Genomic DNA, 26724 nt, shown 5'->3' with positions numbered 1-26724 from the left:
AACCAATATTGCTTTTTATAGTTATATAGCAGCATGTCCTTTAGTTCAAGAGAGATTAATTTATCTCCCTTTGTTTATCTGTTTGTCGTAGGTTTCTCTTTAGGGAGAGGAATATAATTACTATGATAAGACAAAGCATGATATGTAGAAACAAAGTACAATAGGTGGAACAAAATATTGTTTTAGTCTACAGTTTCTGCACTCGTCTACCGTAATTATTTGGCATCCATTCTCCTCCTTCAAATCCCTATCGCTAACAACATACGCATATGCAAACAATATACACAATGCAATGTAAACCTAGTGAGGATAAAATTTTTCATCCAATTCCAGTGAAGTTGATAAACGATAATTAGTACTGTGTGTACTAAAACATTTCAATTTTCTTCTATTAAAATGTCATCCTCTTAAGAAAATCTATTTGAATGGAATTATTTCGCTTGATTTTACGCTGATACTTTATAGCTTTAATGTCAATAGAGAAGAAAGGGATAACGTTTTCTACGCACAATTACAATGATCATCAAGTAGCTTAATGAAAGCAAATTGCAATTGCTAATTATCATCTCTCTCACCAGCTATATTTAGAACCTGAGGATTACTTTCTATTCCTTAAGAAAAACTCTACATTAGGGTACCATTTGTTTCAGAAATTTAAGCCATAATGAAGACACAATAATTTACATAGGTCATGTTCAATAAAGAAAATAGCAATTCTGTGAATGAACCAATAGTTATACAATGGCTTCTTTAAATCTAGACATTTTGTAAATTCCATTCAAAGATATTATAATGCAGTATGTAAATATAACAGAAAAGAGGCTACAGCATTGTTTTTGTCAACATATTGTACTGCCATCAAAACCTTACTGGGCTAAGTAAATATCTTTAGCAGTCTACTTAGTGGCTGTTTTTTTATCGCTGTGCTGGGAGATTAAAAGATTTCTTTGTTCTTCATACATTGAGTTTAAATACGCTTCGTTGTAGTGACTTGAACTCAATTTTTAAATTCAGTCACATAAACAGTCGTACACAGTAACCAACCAGATGACACTTTTGCTGAAGAAATTTGTTTTGTTGGAATAATCTTTTATAATTTTTAGCCCAAAGGGGCAATTTGCCCAGAAGGGCTATTAATTTCGTTTTGGCATTTTGCGTCGTCCACTATAAAACGGTGTTTCACTTTTCAAATTGTTGCCACCAAATATTAGAGCCCTGAATTATATTTAAAGAAATTAAACAATGAAGAATCTGTATGAATGAATGTATGTTTCTTTCTCACATTGTGATTAAACAAAGGTACCTTGAACCATCAAATTTTCAGTAATGTAATCCTCCACCCGAATATTTGTTGAAGTTGAAATTTACAATTTGTTTTATTATCTACTTCATATTTTTAAACCTTTAACGAATTTTTGATTAACAAACTCAACAATTTCAAAGCGAATTCTTCTTGAAGTATTATTGCTTTGTTGACGACATGATTTGTTGACATTATGTAAATGCTTTAAATCCGTAATTTGACAGCTTAAACCCTTCGCGACATGTATTAATAAGCAGTTGAAGCAATGCAATTAAAGAAACGTGATCCAATATTCGTTCAAATTTTGCTTGTAAATAATTTTTATTTCTACTCTTGAATCTCCTGTACGAAAGTGCTTTTACACAAAATGATAAGGTAATTATGAAAACAGCATAAATATGAAATTCCTCCTGTTCAGGAATAAGCTACTAATACTCAGTCGAATTAAGAAATTTGTCATATTAGCTTTCCTTCGGCCCCTTGATCATAGGCTGACGAATTAAATGAAAGGGAATACAAATCGCAAATTAGAAGAGAAATAAGCCATTGTAAAATCTAAAATTGCACAAAATAGTAACCTTATTTTCATAGAATCAACTCTAAGCCAAACCCCCAACTGTGATATCGAAAATATGGAATTTCTGAGTTAAAGTGTATAATGCAACTGAATTAGTGAAGTATATAGGATTGTAATAATACTAAAAATATAGAAATAATTTATATATAATATGCATTACACCATCATATTCAAATGCATATAATGGCAAACATAACGTATTCAGTGAGAACATATAATAAAGAAATAACTTGAAACAGTATTAATGGAATCGTATATAAAGGACCAAGCTGTAAAGTATCGATGTGTCAAATTACACTGTGCGCATGGCAAATGATGCAACATTTGATGGAGATCAGATGTGATTGCACATCGGAAGTAATGTTAACAATAATAATGCACTGTTCAATATTGAAAAAGGAAGTCCCTTCCAACTCTCAGTGGGATAAGCAATGTGAGAACAAAGGAGTCATCACCAACATCAACTCATCACCTCTTCCATTCAAACTTAGCATAGAGAACTAGTAGTTCCATCATGGAGTTAATTCTAAAGACGGTTAATGTGCTGGAGTGCTACCTGTGCGATCCATGCGGAAGTTTCTGATTTCCCACTTACTTTTAGGTACCTGCTGAAACTCCAGGGTGCCATATTACTATCTACATTTTTTGTCTATATTTCGAACTTTAAGCCTAAAATGTCTCCAAAAACGCGGTTTTCGCACATGCAAAAACCAAGTTTTGAACACACAATTTAAGCTAAAAATCAGAAACAAAAACAAAAAATTTAGATAGCAAAAACGTAACGTTCTAACCAAAAATATTTGACTAGAATCCATGTACACAGCGATATGTTTTAACTTAAAAAAACATCTAGGAATTGCACAATCTAGGCAGCGAAAGAATCAACGAACTACGCACACCTCACTTTAATAAATTAATATAACAACAATAAATTTAAAAGAATACCATTTACACAGCATTCTGTTTAAACTTTAAAAAATCTACGAATTGCACAATCTAGGCATTGCGCACAAATCAACAAAATATATTAAAATAATTAAAATAAATTACAAACAATTCAAATAACAACAGAAATTCATAGTAAAAAAATAATGATCTACAAAATATTTTACAAAACATTATACAAAATATACAAAACATTCTACAAAATAAAAACAATAAAATAAAATGCACTTACCATAGTACATACGTGAATAAAATTTCGCCAGTCACACAACGTCTGTGAACAAAAGTGCCACGATTTTGCTATATCACATGTCTTTCTGTGATTCAAAATTTCGAAAGTAACGATAAAAGCTTCCTCCAAAGTTAACTTACTACACGAAAACCACAATCCAAATCTTAAACTCCGCTGACAGCCACATACTTTACCAGCAACCATTTGGCTGCAAACCCACACAAGTCTATCAGAAACACCATTCTTCGTCCGAGTTCTCATATCAGCTCCGCATTTCGGACACGCCAAACTCCGTTTTAAAAGTCCTGACTCCCACAGAAATTCCAAAAGTGCACTTCAATCCGCATAAATACACCCGTGAACAAAAGACTCGTTAACAACTCCAACATCGTACCTTTTAATACTAAATTTACTTTGCACAGAATCTAAAATACACGACTGAAATCTTGCAATCACGTCTCTAAGTTTCAACGCCAAAAGGATTGCCATACAAACAGCATCGTCCACCAAACCATCCCACAGCATGGAATCGCGCCAAAAACCAGCACAGAACACATATCGCCACATTTCGTGATCTTAGGGCGCATATAAGAGTAGAGCCCAGTAAATATAAAAATAGTACCATAATTTGTTAATAAATATAAAATACTGCTGCAATCTTTGTATTACAAGTGTTATAGTTTTTCATAACAACGTTTTAAGCTCATTAACATCTAGTTTTTATAATATATATGCAATTTATACATTTTTTAATTTTATGCGTAATTATTCGTCTATTATCTCAATGCAGTACAAATTATGAATTACATGTGAACTTGTTTCAAATAAAATTGCTTAAAATAACCTCAAGTCCCTTTTTTCTATTTCTTGAATATTGTTTAATTATGTATTAGAATATATGTATATTTATAATTTTCGGGTTAGAAGGTGTCTCCCTTAAAATTGTGCAATTTTTGGACTAATAATTTTTAGCTATTTATTTTAATTATACATTTGCCTAACTAAGCTCTAACTAAGCTTTTTCTTGTTTAATAGTAAGTTTTACATTTACAATTTAAATTACAGCGCGTCCGTAACTTTTTAGCTATTTTAATAATTGTACTTTTGCCTACCTAGGCTTTCTTGTATAGCTTTTTCTTGTTTAACAGTAAGTTTTACATTTACAATTTTAATTTACAGCCCATCGGGAAAAGAAGCGATATAATTGAGACTTACTAAACGTTTTTAAAATATTAAGTTGGATTACTCTATTAGTGAAATTACGTTTATAGTCTCAATTATTATCGTTTGACAAAACGCGCCATAGGTATTAACTTGGTTTGAGTTTTCAGCTGCTTTTACCTTGATAAATCCGGCTCAAACCTCGATTTGAGCTATTTACCATTTATTGCAATTTTTTGTACATATTCACTGTGAAATGTTTAAAAATATTTGAAATGTATTTAATTCTTATAAGAGTTCATTTTCATTTGTGCGTTAAAATTTCTTAATTTTTCTCACCCTTTTTGATTTTGAAGTCATCTCGATTTGTAATTTTTACATTTAGTTTTTACGAGATAGCTTACACTACTTTAATATTGTTTCTAGTTATAACATGATTTTACATTTTTGCTAAGGAACTATAGTGTCAAATTTATTTTTAGCATTAGCTTTTAAACATTCCTCTTGATTATAAAATTTAAAAAATTTTGCAGTTCAATGTGCAAAATTCTTGACTACTTAGGTCTCTCTAATTCATGTTGTCTTGATACTTTTGTATATGTATATATATATATATATATATTTTCCCAAATATCTATGATATCGTCTCATTAATATCACAAAGGCTTATGAAATATGCAGTTTTATACAAATGATTATTCATTACGTAATACAATTAAAAATAATACAGTTTACACATTTTGTATTACATACATACAGTATCATTGCGTAATACAATTAAAAATATTTTTCTAAATTAAACCAGTATTCATCTCAGATTAAATTTTGAAATGTACACATACGTAACATAAAATAATTGCAATACATGGAAAGTTTTGAATACTTTTCACTGTTGTCTTTAAATGATTTATTTCGCAAAATAATGTTTGAACAGCACATATAGCAATGTACAAACTGTTAATTCTGTGGTATATTATAAGCAAATATTATATGAATACAAATTTACCTATGTTAAGGCCGTATCAGTTGTTTACTGAAATGTTAGAATTTAAATTATTTAAGAAATACAGGTCGACTTATTTTTACTAAGCACGTTTTAGAGCCTTTCAAGAGATATAATATCAAATAAAAAAGTGACCGCTTTTTTTTACAGAGATTTCCCATCATGGTTTTCTGGTGCCTTGCTATGATTAGCAAGAAAAAAACAGTAATTGATTTTCCAAATTATGTTTGAGTTTTACACATAAATGCTTATTTAATAGTATATCTAACTGCTTTATGTCGCACTGAAGTTCGCGCATTCGAGAATTTAAGTAAATTTGATTTGCAAGTTGTTTCACTGTAAAAATAAAAGAATTGCCGCATAACTATATAAGAGTTTTTGTTTTGACTCCGACGTTGCCTGCTGTGGTAAATTTCTTGTACAGCGAATTCGCTGCTGATCTCGGACTAAATGGGATAATGCAAAGATAGATTTGATTTGATAAGTTGAGATTTGAATCACTGTTGCAGTCTTAGGTGAAGGCTGTATTAGAATAAATTAGACTGTTTAGAACAATTTTAAGGAAGCTTGAGTCCAACCAGATCCAGGTGACTGGTAATTTTTGTGTTGTATAATTTTAATTTAAGCCTTATAAGTGTGAGGAAAAATAAATTTAAAGTTAACCTATAATTGTGTCTGTGTGTTTTAGGAGTTTAAAAATTCTAGAGGTGAGAATTCACTCACCGATTCTACGTATACCACGTCAGTTAGATTGTAAATGAGCTAGCTAACTTTAGTTAAACCAAACGAAGGTGTTATATCTGACACCCAACTGACAGATTTTAGAAAATGCTATGACAGAATGATACAAAAAGTTGGCTGTTGGGTACAATTTAATTTGTTGGTTTAGCTAGGTATGAAAGTTAAATAAGATTGGCGCCAGAGGAAGCTGAGGTGTTAGACAGACAAGTGCTGACCTCAACGAGGTTTTATTCGAGGTAGTGACGAATGGGGACGGTATCGACGAGACTTCCAAAGTGATGCTTTAGAAGAACTTTCTGGTTAACAGATAATACGTTCAGGGCAATGGTCAAGCCTAATTAAGTAGTCGAACGAGTTCATACTGCAGTTTTTAGAACAAACTGAGATGCATTTTGCTTTCCATGCTGTGATGTAATTGTAGAAGGCAATAAGTGTTATCAGTTTTAAAAGGTCAAGCTTCGAACAGCTATAAATTTGTTTAGAAGGCGCTGTTAGGTTCTGTCAATGCACCAAGTTGTTTTTATGAAGCTTTTAAGCAAACTCAATTGAGAACGTTCCGTATCATTGAGTGGTTCCGTATCATTGAAGCTTTGATACCATTAAAGAACGTTTCGCTCGTCATAAAACAGGCATCCATACTGTGGAAAGCATAACTTTTGAGAATGCTTTTTTCTAGTTTAAGTTATCACTGGTATAAGCATTGTTCGAAGTGCCATAATCAGTTAATTGCAATGGGATATTAATGACCTACGTATATATTTATTTTGATGAACCAAATATATTTTTGTTTATTATTCAGCCTTCTTGGATAGTAATAAAGCTCAGTGCATCATTGAGTTTTAGTACTTCATAACTCCCCCTGGATTGTGTTATAATTGCGGAGGCTTACTGCTAGTCCAGACTCCAGAGCTTCGATTCGTATCCTGTGTGAGGCGCTGTGTGTTTCCTTTCCTCTTCTTGCTGTTGTAACATTGGTCTATACACTGCGATGTATTCTGAGAAATGCTTTGTGTGATGAGACAGCTAAATAAGCAATGGGTTCAACCATTCATAACAAACGCTTGAAGAGAAATTATTCGCATATTTGGAAAAAAAGTGTTTTGAATATAATATATTGATGCATTTTGTTACTTTTCAGTACAAGATAACGTTCTTAGATAAAATAAGTAATAGGATTTTTTTTCGCAATCGGTACTTTTCTGATCATTTTAATCAACTGAATTTAAAATACACCCAAGTTTTCGTTTATTCTATATTAGGTGTTATTTCAAAATAATTATCTGAAAATTAAAATCTGAAAGGAAACTTTGAAACTTTTCCTCTAATTAATAGGTAGAAGTATATTTCGTTTCACTAGACATTTTTTTATCTTATTTTTCTAAATGTCTCAGACGAAAATCCTGAAGTTCCTTTTTATTATATACTACAAATATATATTATTTTATACTAGAAATTAAATGGAAATTCTAAACCTTTCCCTTCAAACGAAATCATTATAGCAATACATTGTAATCCATTCTTCAAATATTATTATGCTTTTTATTATATATTACTCCACTCCCTTTAATTATCTGCCAACGAAGCCAACATTTTGAAATGTTGAAATTTTGAAATGTTTTCAGTTACTGCAGAAAATAAAATATAATTAAATTTCGTTACTCGTTCCCAGACACAATTTATTATGAAGAACAAAGTTATTACTTATTGCTACGTGGCATTGCAATTAAAAAGAAATATTCTAAACGTCATTTGTTATATTTGCTACATTTGAAAAAGCAAAATAAAATATAGAGGTGCTTTTTTTCTAGTAAATCCTTATCTTACCAAATGGCCTCTAGCGCTTTAACTCAGTGAGTTTTCTTTAATATTTCACATATATTCTATGTATTCCTCTTTTATTTTATTTATTGATAATGCAAAATTATTTTCCAGGAAAGAAGTGGATTGAAAAGAAGATACACTGCAATAATTACAATAATTAGTAAATAATTATCTGAAAAATGAAGAAGTGTACTTTCATCAATATTAATTAGTAATAAACTACAATTATCCTTTCATGTTAACATGGATTACAAATCTCGGGTTAAAATTTCTTAAAATTAATGTCCGTACCCTTGTATTACTCAGACCAACTCCTTTTCTTCTTCTACACTCGAACTCATCGTTATAAATATAAATTAATTTAGGGAATAACACGGATTTAAAATAAAATACTGAAGCACACAATGCAGGATAAACCAGAACTTATCTTACTGCATTGTCTTCAATCTGTTATTCAAGTTTAAATAACGTCAGTGTCATGGATAAGTACCTGAGCTACTGATTAGCTCCAGATAAATCAGCTGATAAATCACTACTCTTATCCGACTCAATAGTCTTATCACTACTCATCAGTTCTAGATAGCACAATTATTAAATCTCCCAGCCGAGGTCACCAAGCATTTTTTCTCTCTCCTCTCTTGCGTTGCTATTGGTCCTTTTCAATGCTCTTGTTTGCGAATGTTTATGCCACCAATTTTCCTCATACGTTTACCGTTCCAACGCTATTTATGGTTTTTAGCACTTCTTCGCACATAGGTCGAATAAAATTAAATGCATCGGCAAAATCTCAAAACATTTCAAAACAGAATATCTTTTGAATTTCCAATACAGAGTCATACACATTTTTATAGTTATATCGCTATATTATTTCTTTAAAAACTAGAAACCCGCCACCTAAAATAGTTATAAAAAAATAAAGTATATAATGATTTTAATGAGTCCAGCTAGTGTAAATTCATAAAAATAGTTAATATTTCTAATTAGACATCTCATGAATTTAATATACAGGGTGGTTATAATTAAAGTTCCACTTTGAAATGATCATAACAGGAAAACGACTGGACCAAATGTTATCAATTTTGGTAATCTTGTAAAGGAGGGCATGGGAATTTATTACTCCTGAAAACAAAATAGTTCAAAAATTACCCTCGGGAGAATGGCGCTGTATTCAATATTGTTAAACGAAATAAGGGTCACAATGTAACTTAATCTTTTGTTACACGGGTTTAACGTGCTGTATACCCTTGAGAAACGTTAACCTAAACAAAATTACCATTTAAAGGCGTTAAAGACGATAAAAGTCGAGTGCGCCACTATTAGTGTAACGGAGAAGTCAGTCCGTGAAAACCACAAATTAGCGATATCATTTTTTACAGATCGCTAATATGTGATCTTTGAAGCCTGAATTTGGGCCTAAGACTGAAGATATCTGTTTAAAACGTTTTTAATCTTTCTAAAACGAAACCATTTGTGGGAGCCCACCAGCGGCCGAGCGGTAAAGTCGCTGAACTCTGGTAGTTCGGTCCGATGTTCGAATCCCGCGAACGGGCTGGCTGCATGGGCGTTTTCGTGGTTTTCCTCATGTGTAACGTGTATACGAGCCAGTTTCCCTTAGAAAGTCCTCCACGAAGGCATCCCTCCCCTTAGGCAGATAGCCCTAGTGTGCTTTGCCATAATTAAATACACCAACACCAACACCAACATTTGTGGCATTATGCAAAATCTCATTGGCTTGTAACTGGCCTTACGGAAGCACTGCTTACGGTGATATCTAAACAGTTTGGCGGAATTGAAAGATGCGATACACGGACATGTCCGTAACATTCCTCCTGATATGCTAAGAGCTGTTGTTGAGAATGCAGTTATACGATGTAACTTGCTTTCGGAAAATGGTGGACACCACATAGAACCAGCTTTGTAACACGTTTCAGAAACGATTAAACATATTTTAAACCTATGTTTTCATGTCTTATTTCGTTTAACTTTATTGCATACAGCGCCATTTCCCCGCCCCCTGATGGTGAGTTTTTGAACTTTTATTTTTTTTAGGAAAATAAATTCCCATGACCTCCTTTACAAGATTACCAAGCTTGAGAGCATTTAGTCCAGTAGTTTTTCTTTTGTGACCATTTCAAAGTGGAACGTTAATTATAACCACCCTGTATGGTTATTTAAATGAATTACGTTAAAATGCAAAAAAAATATTCTTAAGAACTGTGTTTATTCTTTTAAATGGTAGAAAATTAAACATCCAATCTAACATGTATAATAAAAATCTGAAATATCTGATTTTAATGGTCGTCTAAAGGTTTCTGTTATATATATTTTTTTATGTTGTCGTTGAGCTCGCTGTCTACCAGTCTGCTATTGCTGATAACTTTTTTTTCGGGGGGGGGGGTGTCTTTTCAGCTTTAGAATTTCAAAACTGAATTCTAAATAAAAAACACAAATACTTACATCATGCATGTATATTCTTGAACGTCAAAAGTAAATTAGTACACATTATTCATATTTAGAAAATCTACTCAGGTTTCTAATTTCATAATATACCTGTCCTCATTGTATACTTGCCGCTAAACAAATTAATTTCATATAAAGGAATGTATTAATCAAATCAAAGTAATCAAAATACTAACTTTTTTATGTGATAAAATAAATAGCGAAAATAAAACCTTTTTAAGAATTACGCTCTCTGTATCGATCTGTATCGATACGATGCACTTTATAACTTTAAACAAATTATTGCATTTTACAATTTATTTCTCAAGTTTGATGAATTTTAGTCTTTTCCAAATAAATCCAATCTTCTCCGAGAGGAAAAGAAAATAACTCATAAATCGATTTTCGCTATAATCTAGTATAACTTCTAAACTCATTTATATTTTTTATCGATTTCATCGATTAAAGGTTACCTATAAATTGTTACAAAGACTAGGAAGAGAAAGGGTGCATGAGATAGCAGTAAACCTTGTGTACTAAATAATGGCATATTTTAATATATATGAAACTTTAAGGATTCTCAATATGCTGGAAGTTTTGAAATACTATCCAACCTATGAGCAATATGTAAATAGCGTGTACATTATTGATATGGTAGTATATAGAATTTTATTAAAAGATATAAATTTAACGTGTATTATATACTTTAAATACATACCTCATCGTGTGCATAAATATCGGGATAGAAAATTAACTTCCTTTTCTTTTTTGCCTTAAAGAAATGTCTTTTCTAGCTTCAGGAAGCTAGAAAATGAAATATAAATACAAATTTTAATTTTAAAGACTTTATTGCATTCTTATTTAACTATGTTTTGGAAACAGTAATTTGCTTTATTATTTAATTTGCGTTTCAAAAAATTCAAAAACTAATATAATTAGACCATTTTAAAATTTAAATATAAAAAAATTTTGAATATAATTTTAAAAAACACCTTTTTTAATTTGATTTCCAAGGTCACGACTGCGATAATACGCACTGAAGTTGAGAAAACTTTTTCTGTTTTTCAAGTTTTATTTCCGTTAGTCTCGTATTAAACAGTTATCTGAAGTTGAGAAAAGTCTTTTGAATATATTGTATTTTGTTATTATTATAGCCAATACGTTAAAAGAAAACGGAACGAACTCTTTTTAGCCGAAAAGGGACTATAAGTACCGAAACGAGATTTTGCGCTGGTTCACTTGTAAGGTGTTAAGTTAAACTAACCAAATTTCTTTTTATTTTTAGTTACCCTTTCCTGTAAACTCTTATTTCAACTTCCCTTCAGAATGAGCGCACGGTTCAGCTTTATGCTGATTTGTGTTGAAGCCAAGTTCTGTATTTAATGTTAGTGAGAAGTTTCTCACTAACAGCTTTTAGTCTCAGACCATGTCGGTTAGAGAGCTTTTAGTCTCAGACCACGTCGGTTCGGTGGACGTTCTCCAGAATAGTTAGTATTTAAATTCTTACGCCTTAGTGCTATTCCTCAAATACTGATGGAAGTGATTTACGTGCGTTAGTACTTAGCAAAGGTTTGCTACGCACCATAAATAGGCCAATCTCGCGTTTAAGCTCTGTGACAGCAACTATTTAAATGTCTGCTCAAGTTTTACTTTTAAATTGCTTGATTGTTTTAAGATCCAAGCGCGATTATTATTTCTTCTGTTATCACTCCCGAGTTGGGAGTTGCTGTAAATAGTGATTTCAATAAAAGGGTCTTTTACACCCTTCTTACGTTATAATTTTTCTAGCACTCTTAAGAACATAGCTGCATTTAGCTCACTGTTCGAGTCAGGACATAGATACCAGCACCATTATGTTTGCCAAAAGTATGCATAGAACATTAAGTCCTGATACACTGTAAACTGCGTATCACTTATAAATTAATTTTACCAAATATTATTATAGAATTATATTATTTTTATCTAAGTATTAATATATGTATGTTCCGAATTTTTGATTAAGTATCTCAACGATTTGAAAGCGAGCAGTGGCAACATTGTTCGAAATAAAACATTTTAATCTTCAGCGCGCAAGACTATTGCCATTCGTAAAAACATAAAAATGTAATCTTTCAGGTTTAACCCTTTGCGGCACAGTGTGTCCGGTCTGAACACACCTAAAACTTTCCTTCTCTACGCACAGAAAAATTGAATGAAAAAGGATTTATAGGTTACTATAGGTTACTCTGAACCTTCTTTATTTATAGTAGATGGCAGCTGAACACAAACCAGTCCATATATTTTTAGCCATGTTTAGTTTTTTAAGACCCTCATTTTTCAAAGAAATCTTCCAGATTTTTTTAGGGTATAAAAAGATTTGTTTGAAAAGAAATTTCTATATTATTTCTATTATTTATTTCTGTTATTTTTTGGCTGTATGCTAATCTCCTTATTCTATATTAGTTTTAAATTTGTACCTTGAAATCTTGTCTACCTTGAAATCTTGTACCTGAAATCTAAATCAAACGGCGAACCCTAGGTGTGCCCAGACCGGGCTCACCGATAATCTAGGTCAACTGAGAGTCTGCATTCTTTGTTTCTCCGCATCTCATCCATCAGTTCATTGACAACGATGCTCGTTTCAGCACTCTTTTCGAAGCTCTATAGAATGAAAAGGATAACTGCTATCTTCACAAAATTTTACTTGAGTACTTCTGTAGGCCTAATTAGACTGCCTACCTTTTTTTTAATCAAAACTCCGACTTTAAAAGGTAGCGTGCCGGAAAGGGTTAATGAACAAACTCAGCTGTATGAAAGCAATGTGTTGCCGTGGCTGCAAATAAAATACTTTTATCTTCTATGCGCCATCATGTCGCCATTCAGTAAAGCTTAAGATATTTTCAAACTTAATCTGGAATGTTAATGAGTTTTTTAAGATAGCTATTTTAGGCGGCTGGCCGCACAAGTGGCTAATATTTAAAGAAATAATATAGCGAATATAAAAATCTGCATGGCAACATTATAACACTCTGTCGGTAATTTTAAACATAAGCTGTTTTTAAATATTTTGTGATTTTGCTGTTAAATTGAATTTTATGAATGAGTTGTTTGGATGAATGTATTGAATTATTTATTTAATATTATTGAACTGTGGCGTAAGTGCGAAGAACGTTATATTTAATAAATAAAGTTATCACATAAAACGTTAATACACTGTTGGCCATTAAAATTGCAACACCGTGAAGGAAAGCAGATACAAAAAAGATATTTATTATACTTAAACAATATGGCATTAAGACAAAATGATTAAATTTTTAAGCAGTATGGGGGTTTACAGGGGTGCAATATTAGTAGAAACAGCTGCCCCCTCCCTGAAGCTAAAACGGCCCTTACCATGTTAGGCATGATGTCGAACTGGGCTTGGATGACGGGGGGGGGGGAACGGGCCACTAATTCCGTGCTGCTTCAACTAATTCCATGCTGCTTCTACACGGCAGAACTAGAAGATAGGGCACAACCACTGGACGTAAGACCTCAGAAATGTACCGATCTGCGTTCAAATTAACGTCGATCCGAACTAGAGATGTGCATGTCGGGTACCCAGTGGCTGTCCAAACCATCACACCAGGTGCAAAGGTACTATGCCGATACTGAATGCAAGCAGGTTTCTTCGGAACACGAGACACGTATACGGCATCAAAATACTGCACGCAAACCCGGGACTCATCCGAAAAGACGACATTATGCCCCTCCTGTAGCCAGCCTTGTCGTTCAGCGCACCAGAATCGCCGTCTCTCTCTCTGGTGCACTGTCAATGAAAGCCGAAGTAATGGTCACCGTATTGATGGTCCATGCTGCTGCAAACGTCGACGCACCATACGAACGGATACTGTGCAAGATATGAGCACTCTAAATATGAGGCAAACCTCGAAAGGTTGATGGAGTCCTCTCGAAAGGTTGATGGTAGGAGAAGAGGTGTGGGAGACCCTTGTATCCGCCCCCCCCCGAGGTACTCTCCATCAAAATTGAGGACGAAACTAAGCAAAGTCGTACTGTTGCCTCTTTGATGCTCAAGGCTGTTGCGAAAGACAGGCGCAGTCTTGCATTCCTTGCTACGATGAATTTCGTGGGTTTGTTCTGATTTTGCTGTCAAGTGATATAGGTCATAACAACAACAGAATAAAACTTTTCAATAGTTAAAATGCCTTTCTCCTTAGCCCCCCAAAATGCTGACAGATGGCTCTTGCCTGTATTTTTCATTATTTTCAGTTCCGTGATTTACAAAGAAGTAAGGCTTAATCATCTAGCCCTAAATTTGCCCAAAATAAATAAAATTTCATATTTTATTCGCCTTCCTTATAATGAAATATAGGCGAAATGGCGGACGCAAAAAGCGGATTGCTGTTTCGCTCTTATTTAATAAATCAATCCTTAGACAATAAATAAAAGGTTACTATTTATTTTCATTAATTTATAACTTAATTAAAAATTTGCCTGAACAAGAATATTAACTCATTGGACAACATATATTACTGTAAGCTATGCGAATAAAATTTATTAATGTCTCGTATTTTTTAAATAGTAAAATTTTAAAAAAATCCTTTTTTGAGTTTCCCCTTAAATAAATTTACTTCTGTTTAGTAATGAATTCAAAAAACTTTACTGAACTTTATACCAATAATGAAATAATATTAGTTAATTCTATTAATTCTATTACGAGTACTAGTCTATTTAATAAATGTTTAGTTTGTGCCGCAGCAATCCAGACAGCTTCTTAATAAGAATTATACACAAAAAAAAAACTGAAAGGTTTTGTTTTAACGTCCCTGTAAAAGGTTTTTTTACGCTATCGCTCAGCTCGCAGTCTATCAGTATGCTCTTGCACTCTCTGCTGCTAACTTTTTTTTTTTTTTTTTTTCTTTGTCTTTTTAGCTTTATTATTAAGTGTCATTTTCTTTGCGCTTTCACCACATACAGTTCAAGAACAACAAAAAAAAATCACAAACGTTTTAAAAGATCCATAGCAGCATATGCTTAAAATTCCCGATGCGAAGCTAAGTGTTGCCGTATATTTTTATATTTTTCTCAGTTCGTCATATCAATATTCTGGTTTCTTAGTAAAGATGGCTGACAGAACTTTTTTTGTCTTTTTATTATTAACTTTTTATGTGTTAACTTAACAGCAAAATCACAGAACATTTAGAAGGAGCATAGCTTTAGATTTTCCTGTAAAATGTCATATATATTTTTGTATTCGCTATAATATTTATTAAAAAATTAGCACCGGAGCAGCCAACAGCCTAAAATAGCTTTCATAAAAAAGAAAATTACATAATAGTTTTAACGAGTTCTACTGTAATTTCATAAAAATATTCAAATCGCTGAGTTTGTTAATCAAAAATTCATTAAAACTTTACAAAATATGAAATAAAAATAATAAAAGAAAATCGAAATTCATTAGTTCGTGCTTTCAGGTGCATATGTTCGTGTGGAGGACTATGTTATTCAAACTTTGATCGCTCTAGATACCGTCAGTTTCTCATAGTGCGAGGAACATACATACATACGTGCAGATTTTTCATTATTTAATTTCTTTAAAAATAATGCAGGGAGATAATATTTGGTGGTAACAATCTGAAAAGTGATAAGACGTTTATATAGAGCTGATGCAAAATTGCATTTAGAGACTAATAGCCCCTTTTAGGCTAATAATAAAATACTATTTTTTGTTATATAATTGGCAACAACTGCGTATTAATCATAATTTATTTTCGTAACATACTGAAAAGCAAGTACAGGTTAATAAGTTCTAAATCCTCTCCCCCTCCTTCAAATGAACCTGGACCCGCTTTGTTATCTTAATACTACACCGCTTCTAGATTCAAATGAATTTAACCTTCAAGATTTATGAATAAATATTATAAATTATATATAATAGTATTTAAATAAGCCCATTTCGATTTACGCTGCTAATTTCAGATTTAATTGCAGAGTAGCTGCTAGAAATGATATCAAATAATTTTAACATCTAAAATTTAAATTTATTGGTTTACATTCTGCAAATAAAAAACGGTCAAGAAAACTATTCTTTCAGAAATAAAATTTAACGAATTGCTACGTTTTGATGCCTTTAATAATAATTTACAAAATGTAGGCAAGCACTTCTCTAAAACATTCAGGAAACATACTTTCTCAGGAACTTTCTTCGCAGTAATAATGCATCAATGTACGGTTTTAAATATTTGGCAAACGTTATGAAAACGTAATTTTTTCGTAAGATTTTGTTTAAAAAGAAAAAATATTCTCTGTTTCGAAATAAATTTCTGAAACTTCCCATTTCATACATAATAATAATAATTGTTCTCCGAAAATAAAATAATCAGATTCGTATTTTTCAGTTAAATTTTTAATCGGTTGTCCTGTTTCCAACGTACTTTTGAAATATTCAAATACAATACTTTGCAATACAAAAGGTGACGACATCCATTATTGTCTAAGGAACATTTAACAGTCTGGTAGCCTAACTTATTCCCATACAGATAATTTTTTTTACTTTAAACTTTTTTCTTCAATAAAGCGACAGTAACAAACACTCACCGTTGAATCTCCCAGGAACGAATCTTAGAAAAAGCTCTTTCTTCAACTTTGTTCAATTTTAATCAACAAAGTTCTCAAATATTTACGCCAGCAAAAGTTGTTGCTTGCTCTTTTTTTCCGCAATTCTAAATATTTATCAGCTGTTCAGAAAAACTTGAAAATTAAAAAAAAATTAAATACTAATTCTATTACAGCATTATCGACACAACACCAGACTGATCTCGATTTCAGCTCTTAGAAAAGTCGGAATTCTTGGCACCGAAGTCACGTGGGTCCGTTACGTCACGCGAGCTGTGTTATCACGTGATAGTCGATTTAGTGAAGCGGGGTCGTCATGGAAACCGCTCACAAGAATACAGGGAGTTAGGCGCTTCATTACAATAGGCTGTCATACCAAATAACGAGAGAAAAAACATTTCCGATAAAATAATAATAAAAGAAAAGCATTTTTATTTTCCCCCTTTTGATTTCCACATTTCCCCTTTTATTTCTACGAAAATAACTTCTTTTTTATTCTCGCAGAAACTTAAAGTTTGAGGAAATCGTATTCAGCTAATTTCAGCATATTGCACGGAAAAGATAAATATTTTTTTTTTTGTCTTGAGAGGAGTTTAAAATGTATCGAATTTAATTTATTTGCTTTATTCGTGAAACTTTAAAGTTACACTTCTCAGTTTATAAAATAAACTACTTTAGGGTTTTAAAGCACTGCGCTTTTCAAATTAATCATGCCCTTGGGGTAAGTATTTCCTTCATCTGAAATTCAATACATTAGATTCTAACATCATTTAAAAGAAAGTTTTTCGAAATAACTTAAAAAAAGCTTCATTAAGGATATTATTTTGTTCAATCTTTTAACTTTAAATCCGCTAAATTGTTCAAATAAACCTTTTCAGCTGGCGAATTAAAAGTTCTTGAAAATTTCTTTACTCACTACACACTAACATTTTTTAAGAAATTGAGTTCCATACCATGTTTCTCCATAAGCACCTTGATAGCCCTATCTCCTAAGTTATGTTTTTTCCTATTTTGTTTAAAAGGGAAGTCGCCATTGTTAAAAATGTCATTTTTGTTACCCAATTATGCTTTCCAATTGAACAAAGATATTCTTTCAAAATGGAAAAAAATATATTTTTGCTTGTTGAAAAAAAGACATACTATACTCCTTCGGTTCGAATTGATTACATCTGTATAAAACTAACATCATATAAAATTAAATTTAATCCAATTTTAAAATTCAAGTTGGCTCGCCGCTTGCTTCAGTTGGCGTTCAGTAATTAGTCCCCTTGCAGAAAACCTGTGTAGAAGTTAATTTATTTAAAGAAAGTGCATAAAATGTACACTTTGGACAAAAGGGGACAGTTCTATAACCCCCGTTCTACTGGGGCGTCTGACAAAATTTAACTTGCGTTTTTCATGTCTCCAAAGCGCGATAAAGGATATATATTAGATTTATATATAGTAGTGTTCTAACACAAGTATTTGGATACAAAATCGGACTTTTCCTGAAATAAATATTTTTTCCATATTTCGATTCTACGTCTCAAATTATCCCTAAATATTAAATTTTGTAAAACCTTACCGAGAAATTTTTTAATTTGTCTTGGCGCACTTTTTTTAGTTTGCGCCAAGAATAATACACTTGGCAAAATTCATAATTTATGGTAACCAATTTTCCTTTCCCTTTCACTGTGCGCGAGAAGAATAAAAGGTGCATCGTTCATTCTTTCAAATCATTTTAAAGAAATGCGTAAACCACCTTTGGCGTTATTATCGCTTATAACAAATATACCAAATTAAAAAACACGCTGATATATAAATTCACGTATATCTTCGGAAATTCTGGACAAAAAATTTTAATATTTGCAGGTGTGCCTAGAAATATATTTACTGTAAGATGATGGCAAAAATTTGATTGGTTATAATTGACAAATTTTTCGAAAAATTTATAAAATACTAAAAAATGCAAATTTTAAAAAATTCAGAAAATAGTTGCTTATTTGGATTGAAACTAAATCTCGAACTGTGAACAAAGGAACCCAGTAAGTTTATAAAAAAAGAGGTATTAAGAAATATATACCATATTCAATGAATCCATGAAACATTGAGGAACGAAAGTTTTGAGAACTATTTTTTTTAAAACTACTCTTGCGATTTTTATAAGACTCGCCACTGTGGCAGGATTTGAGTCGTAAAATTGAAAAATGGAAAAAAAATAGGTATACCAAAGTCCGATTTTGTGTCAAAATATCTATGTTAGAAAAATTCTAAGTATAAATTATATATATGTCCTAAATTGAACTTTCAAGACTGGAAAAATGCAAGTTTTGTAAATCAACCCAGTAGAACGGGAGATATGGAACTGCCCCCCTTTTTTTGGTGCAAAGTATACACACACTAGGACAAAATCGAAAACTATGGTGAGAACTGTCCCATTTTTTTGTGTGCAAGATGTACACTGCGAAAAAAAAAAAAAAAAAAAAAAAAAAGTGAGAGGAAAGTTCTATATCTCCCGTTCTACTGAGCCGATTGACGAAACTCAACCCGCGTTCCTCATATCGCGAAAGCGCGGATTAGGATATGTACTAGATTTATATATATTGCTGTTCTCATATAGGTATTTTGACACAAAATCAGAATTTTTCTGAAATGACATGCCATTTTTTTCCATATTTCAATTCTGCGACTGGAATTATATTAAACTGCCAAATTTTGTAAAAATCGTGCGAGTAGATTTTAAAAAATTAGCTCTCAAAATTTTAGCTCCTCCATGTTAATTGAATTTTGTATATATTTATTTAATATCTCTTTTTTTATTAAACTTACTTGATTCCATCTTCCAGAATTCAAAGTTTAGGCTTAATCCGAATAAAATTCACCCACTTTTTATGATTTATTTTTTAAATAATTCTCATAAATTTTTCGAAAACAATATTATATTATAACCTAGAAAATTTTTACCATCATCTTAAAGTACGTGTATTTCTAAGTATACCTGCAAAGAATCAGAGCATTTATTCAAAATTTCCGAAGATATACGTGAATTTATATATTGGAACGTTTTGAAATTTGGCATAATTGTTGAAAGCGATAATAACATCTAATGTGGTTTACGCCCTTTGTTAAAATCATTTGAAAGTAGGAACGATGTGACTTTTTTTCCGATCCTTCACAATGGAAGGGGAAGGAAAATAGGTTGCCATATATTAAGAAGTTCGTCAAGTAAATTAATTATTCTTAGCGCAAACTGAAAAAAATGCGCTAAGCTAAATTTTTAAATTTCTCCGTAAATTTCGCACCAAATTTTATAAAATTTAATATTTAGGCATAATTTGAGTCGTAGAACCGACATATGGGAAACATATTTGGTATGTTATTTCAAAAAAAGTCCCATTTTGTGTCAAAATACATATGTTGTAACTATGCTGTACAAAAATCTAATACATATCTTAATTCGCGCTTTCGAGACAGGAAAAACGTAATTTGAATTTCATCCATCGACCCAGTAGAACGGGAGATATAAAACTGTCCCCAGCCCCCCTTTTTTGGCGCAGTGTACATAAATATTACATTATAAGGAAACGAAGTTTTAATTCCTTCATAATTTCATCAATTACGATTAAGTCATATAAATATTAAATTCATTTAAATAAGAGAAATATTCGTTAGCTTTTGATCAAAGCTTCATAGCAAATTATTCGTATTTGAAATGATGGACACCAAAGAGCTTATATTTCAACAAAAGCTTCCTTACAGTTGAATGCTAAAGAACAGGTACTGGGAAATTATCAACCACACAGAAATAAGTGCTTATTCTGCTCGAATATGCTATGCATCTACAGAATATCCCAATCTGAGATACATCACTTGAATGACTTTGGGTGGCTAAAGCCATGAAGCTGCGGGAAATCATCTAGGATTCGATTCTAAATGCGTGAACAAGATGACTGCGTGTTATTACTGTGCTTTCCTTCTCGAGTAAGAAAACACCAATCACCCATAAAAGCAGTCATCCTCTTTATATTTCTGTACCGTTTTCTATCCTTAATAAACAATTCAGCCATTTTTTAAACGCGATATCCATTAAATCTAGAATTTCCATCCCCATTAATTAAGACTGTGCAGAAAGTTTCGAATTATCATTTCTATAAGCAGGAAGTAAGTTGCCGCCCAATCAGAATAGTGCTTAGTGACACTGACTGCCATACCAAAGGGCCTAGGTTCGAATTCGAGAAGGCATGGATGTCTGTAAAGTGTCTGTGCGGCATGGGGCACTATAAATATCCAAAAGGTCCTCTCGAGAGGTTGGAAATAGGGGAAGAAGGGTAGGAGACATTCGGACCTGTCCCCTCAGGGTGCTGTCCATCAAAATTGGGGTCGGAATTGAGCAACGACGTGCTGCCACCTATATGATACTAAACGACAGGCCTGGGCACAATGAATTTCATGGGCTTGTTCTGATGTTACTGTCAAACAAGGAAAATAAGTTACAATAAAAACATATAAATAAAAAAACATGGCCTTTACAATTTAGTTCGTGATATTTTGTTTGAAATACTACATAAAGCTTCTCTGAAATAATACTTAACATATTTTTGAATAACTGGGCCATCAAGAGAATTGTACGTCACAGAGTAATTAATAGCAAAGAGAGCGCAGTTTTAATAAATTTATGATCCGAAAGGCCAAATACTGACCGTATGTTTGTCGTATACTTATTCAAAATTGCTACGAAGTTTTTGTAAATATCAATATCACAAATATATTCTTCTGGAATTCTTTAACTTAAATTACTCATACAAGCTTGGACACATAAAAAAACTTGAATACACAAGTCTACAAACTCGTAAAAGATCAGGTGCAAGCTTTACAAAATTAGAAAAGGTTTCAATATAATTTACACTTAATGAAATATATTTAGCATTTTAAAGATGAAGGCAAAAATTAATGTCGTAATTAAGTGTAAGAAATTCTACTCACTTTTCAGTATATTACTGCTATAATTGTCAGCTGTCATCCCATCTTAGGAGAAAATTACCCCAGCTGTCATAATTTTAAGCAATTAAATAGTTAGTAATGGAAATTATACACCCTAATACAGTTTTAAAGACGTAACTTTAAAACCATTTGTTAAGCAATAGCTTCTTTAAGCATTTCGATCTGAGCATGTTAGCTTTGTGGCGGAGTCACATTAAGTTTTTGAATTATTACAAAATTTATGAAAATAACTTGAGAGATTGCATCAAATTATGACGCGAACAGCTTAGAGACTTCAGTTTTCACGGGTGATAAAGTTATTCGCCAACTTCCATCTTGTAACATAAGCAGTTTCATGAAACAATAACTCCTTTCACTTCTCTGATAAGCAAGAAGAATTTTATGTTTAATTGGTCTTCTCACTGTGGACTTTTTTCATTAGCCAAGATGACTAACTTTCTTTGCTTAACTGTACTACGTATAAAATGTGGTCATTTGTGGATCTCGAGGTCTTCTTTTTCAGTTGAAAGTGCCATTGCGGCATTTGCTATTGTAGTCGCGTATACATGGGGATACTTTGTGATAGCTGCTGCCTTTTTTATTCCTGGAGTTGCGGTTTGGGAATTTGAGAAGCCAAATTTGTAAAGTGCCTTCTTTTCCTACCTTCGCCAGTGCATCTTGTTCGGCTTTGATCATGCTCGAAACTGCTGAACAACAGGAGTAGCGTCGATTGCTGTTGCTTGTTCTTTTGATCTCTGGAACCTACACTCAGAGGTTAGAATCTAATGCAGTGTTTATCATCCGTATCTTGGTAATCTTCTGTGACTGGAAACTTTCATCCTAAGAGGCAAGCCACGTCATATTTCCAATCATGTCTTCCATTCCTGATGGTTTATAAAAAAAATTCCATGTTAACGTGAAAAAATTATAAATAAATTGACTGTGTTTAACAAATTCGTTTATTGTGCGTCATCTTTTCTCACGATGGCCAGGTACAGACCAGAATCAGCCACTTATAAGATGGTAAGCCACTTAAATAAATCATTATTACTGTCGTTATAACATCACTACAACAAACTCATGCACCACTATGTTTTCATAGGAGTTATCTACATGCCAAATAAACGTATTTTTGCAGAAACTAGAGTTTGAAACAGGAGTGGAAAAACTGAGCGTTTGTCGGTGATAAATTTTAATGATTTTTGTTTAAAGTGATGTTAGATTTTGTTTGAAGTGATGAGATACTTTTCCCTTATTATAGAAAAACGAATTAAATTTCATTCGACTTCCCATAAGTTTTATTTTTTGCGGAACATATTCCCGTTAAGTGTACTGTCAGTACTTTACTGCGTACTATCCATGCTGCTGCAAAGCCTAAGTCCCAAAAGGGTCTAAAACCAAGATGTCTCTTCTGGTTGAATAAACTCGCTACCACTGCCCACAATCAGCTTCGGATAATTTCTTCTTGGTCTGATGATTTTTGTAAGTAATTTCCTCCATTAGCGGCTATGGATTGATTGGATTGGATTTATTAAAAAATGGTATATCAAACTTCGACTAAAGATGAGGAATTTCCAAAATTAAATATTGAAAAGGAATGAGAAATTTCTCTCCATTTGTTTCATATTCTCTCCTAAGAGAAACCACACAGGCCAAACGCAACATCGGTGGGCGCTACCAATACCTTTTAAGTATTCTACATTAGTCCAGTTCCAATACAAGGATCAAAGTGCTATTCCTCTATGCAAAGATAGGTACTCACTTTACTGGGAAGCGTCGTTAAAGTTACAAACGTTTTCAGATGATATGTTCCTGAAATGAAGAATAATATCCGAGAGATTTCTTCTTTCAATCTAATCGGTGAGTTAATTTGATTTGAATACATGTGTCCTTCCTAATTTTAGATTTTTTCACTCATTGCCCGATTAATTCTGTTAACTTCTGTTAAAATTTTATGCCACTTTTTGAGTGTGTAGACATATGCAATTTATTAATACTAAAATTACACACACATGAATATATTTACTTTCATTCCCATGGTTGTACTGTGAATAAAATATTATCTGCCTGTATCAAGGATGCACAGTAATATACCCATTTCCATAGGATACATGAAACATAAAACGTTACAGAACCACAGCATTAAGTTGTTAACATAGTTTTAAAAAGGATACGGAAGTAGTCAAAGAAGGGAAACATTTAAAATTGTTTAATTTTTTAATCCGAAATTACTCCAGCTGTTGTCCTTTTATCCGAATTTATATTTATTCTAAAGATCACGGGCTCACATTATATGGAATAACCAGTGTTTCTTAATAGAATGAACTCTGATTATCTGAAGTGACACTGAAAAGCATATACTTTCCTTATATTAAGATGTTAATTTCTTGCTATCAGAATATCAGAAGTCAGGAATATCAGAAAAGAGTCAAATTTGAATGCAAAATACGGATACTTTTCATGCAAATATTTTATAATTTCTTTATTATATCTTATGTGTACTTTCATAATGAGAAAAAAATGTGTTTTAGGCCTTAAGTTTCTTTCCATGAAATTCTAAATTAAATGGATATTCTTTCTGCTGACCCTATAGATTTCATAGAAACGATCTATTTTCTGTATATTTTCTTGAGAACTCTTATTTTTACCGATTGATTTCCTATAAGATGATACTATTTGAAATCGTCTTTGGGCTCTATTCTATTTCTCTGCAATAGGTCATTTTTTGCAATATTTTACTTATAGTCAGTTTAATTAGTGATACTTCACTCCACTTCACTACAAACAGGATTATAAAATTAGAAGACACAAAAAACTGCGTCTTCTAAACCTATAATCCTGTTTGTAGTCTTAAATGAGAAGTTTCTTTTTTGTTGGTATTGTAAGTTTTTAATTTTTTTCCACTCTTCCGGTTAGTTTTTAATAAATTTTTCAAAATGGCTAGGAATATCATGAGGTCTCATCGAAGAGAAAATTTAGGATATTTAATAAAATAGAAGATGGCTCGGATTAAGAAAGTGAAGTAGTTAATATAAGAGATAAATCGGAGTTAATAAATTAACAATGCGGAAGAAAGATACAAGTGTTAATAATACAAATTTCAATGCTATCAAACATAATAACGTTTACTAACATTGTAATTTGTATTATTAATACTTGGATAGACATAAATAGTAATTAAGCAACAAACAGGAATAGTAATTAAACAAGAATATAAATGTTATTAGAGTGGAAAATTCCTGTTTTCAAATTTTTTTTGAGGTTGTTTCATATAAAGGTTTAGAATTTTTAAATATAAACTTTGGACATTTTTTACAATTTAGCTGGTTTTTATAACGTGTAATTATTGAAATTACTGTAAATCAATCCTCATTTGTACCATAACATATCAGTGGTCTCAGACTCAAACTGAACGTGGGCCGAATGCATGATCTGAAAGCACCTTATGGGTTGGAATTTTTTTGCCAATGAAAGGGTTACTTTTACAATGAAATGAAATTTTTTGACTAAATTAAAAAATTTTGATACATATTTGACAAAACATGTATGGCCAATAATAATAACAATGATCCAAAGGAAAAATTCAAATTTACACTTATTTTATGTTAAAATTCTGCGAGAAATTTATATTAGCAACCGTTGAAATTAAAATGTATTCACAGCTAAATTTTAAATTTTCAGGCTGACATTTATTCAATTAATTCCAATATATTGAGTTAAATTAACTTACTTATCCTAAAAGTAAGCAAACTGCCGAAATTTTCCAAGAGGGACATAACTCGAGAACAAATAAAGACACGCCTTCTTCTATTTATTTATTACAAGTTTTATGTATGCATCAAAATGAATATTTCTGTGTAAATAATTATAAACTTCTTTATCTGTTATTACAACATTCATCTATAACCTTATAGCGGTTCGATTTTGATAGAATTTGTTACCTTGGAAAATAATTACCAGACCGTATCTTTATCATGAATTGTAATCGCGAATCTGGTTTGTTTCGTTGACTTATTCATTTTCGTGCGTTACTCTGATATTTTTGAGATAAACATGGTTTTTATACTTCAGAAATTTTATGAGTGTTCAAAAAGTGTCTCCTCCAGCATCAATGCATTTCTGTAGGCGAATTTTCCAAAGATTAAATGCTTCAAGCAATTTGCTTCTTGGAATCGATCAAAAAAATGCATTTGTAGTCTCATCAATCTCATCTTTGGCATGAAAACGACGTCCACGTAAGTTCTTTCTTAGATTGAAAAATAGCCTCGTATTTATCATTTACCGAATAGGAACAAACATTAATCAATTTGTATCTTCAAATCTTTTAACAAGATTTACAACTCAGAGTAAATTAAATAGCTCTATTTGTGAATATTTTGACGTTCATTTTCATAATCAAAATAATGTTCGTATAAGTTCATTTTTGGTAATCAAAATAATGTAAAATTCGACTCTGAATCATTGGAATCATATTTTTTCTTTAAATTCTTGTCAAAATAATGCTAATTAATTTATGTAAAATGTATTCGGGAGGGTATAAAATTGCGTATGGGACCGAATAATTACTCGCGGGGTTCCTGTCTGAAAGTACTGATCAATGTCATCGAATAATAAATACGTTTTCGGAATTTCAATAACGTAAAAAATGTACGATAATTTAGGCGCCGTCCAACCGGCATAGCGTCACTGACTACCCGGAGACGGCATGGATGATTGTAAATGTATAATGTCCGTGCAGCATGGGGGGCACTCTATATATGCGTGGTGCCGAAAGTCCTCTCGAAAGGCTGGAGGTAGGGGACGAGGAGTTGGAAACCCTCGGAATCGTCCCCGCAGGGTACTCTCCATCAAAATTGGGGGCGGAACTGAGCTAAATCGCACTGTCATCTTAAAAGGTATTTCTCCCGCCTTTGTGGTGTAGTGATCTGCATGCTGGACGCGTATTCCAG

At 32.1% G+C, this 26724-nt stretch overlaps 1 protein-coding gene and 1 long non-coding RNA gene across 2 annotated transcripts in view; one reads left to right on the top strand and one right to left on the bottom strand.

Moving 5' to 3' along the window:
* LOC146997392 (uncharacterized) overlaps nucleotides 1–17039 on the bottom strand; it is a 202947-nt gene extending 185908 nt beyond the window's left edge. The window contains exons 1-2 of the long non-coding RNA XR_015041391.1: nucleotides 16799–17039; nucleotides 10941–11026 (exon numbers count right to left, since the gene is read on the bottom strand). This is a non-coding gene — a long non-coding RNA (uncharacterized LOC146997392). The remainder of the gene's footprint in view (nucleotides 1–10940; nucleotides 11027–16798) is intronic.
* Nucleotides 1–26724, top strand: part of LOC146997391 (uncharacterized) — a 278511-nt gene that overhangs the window by 234830 nt on the left and 16957 nt on the right. The window lies entirely within an intron of this gene.

The sequence above is a fragment of the Stegodyphus dumicola genome, chromosome 5 (genome assembly GCF_044657685.1).
Source record: "Stegodyphus dumicola isolate Sdum_Otavi_A_Nest chromosome 5, ASM4465768v1".
Taxonomy (NCBI): domain Eukaryota; kingdom Metazoa; phylum Arthropoda; class Arachnida; order Araneae; family Eresidae; genus Stegodyphus; species Stegodyphus dumicola.
The sequence above is the reverse complement of the archived record's forward strand: the minus strand, read 5'-3'. Positions and strand labels throughout refer to the sequence as shown.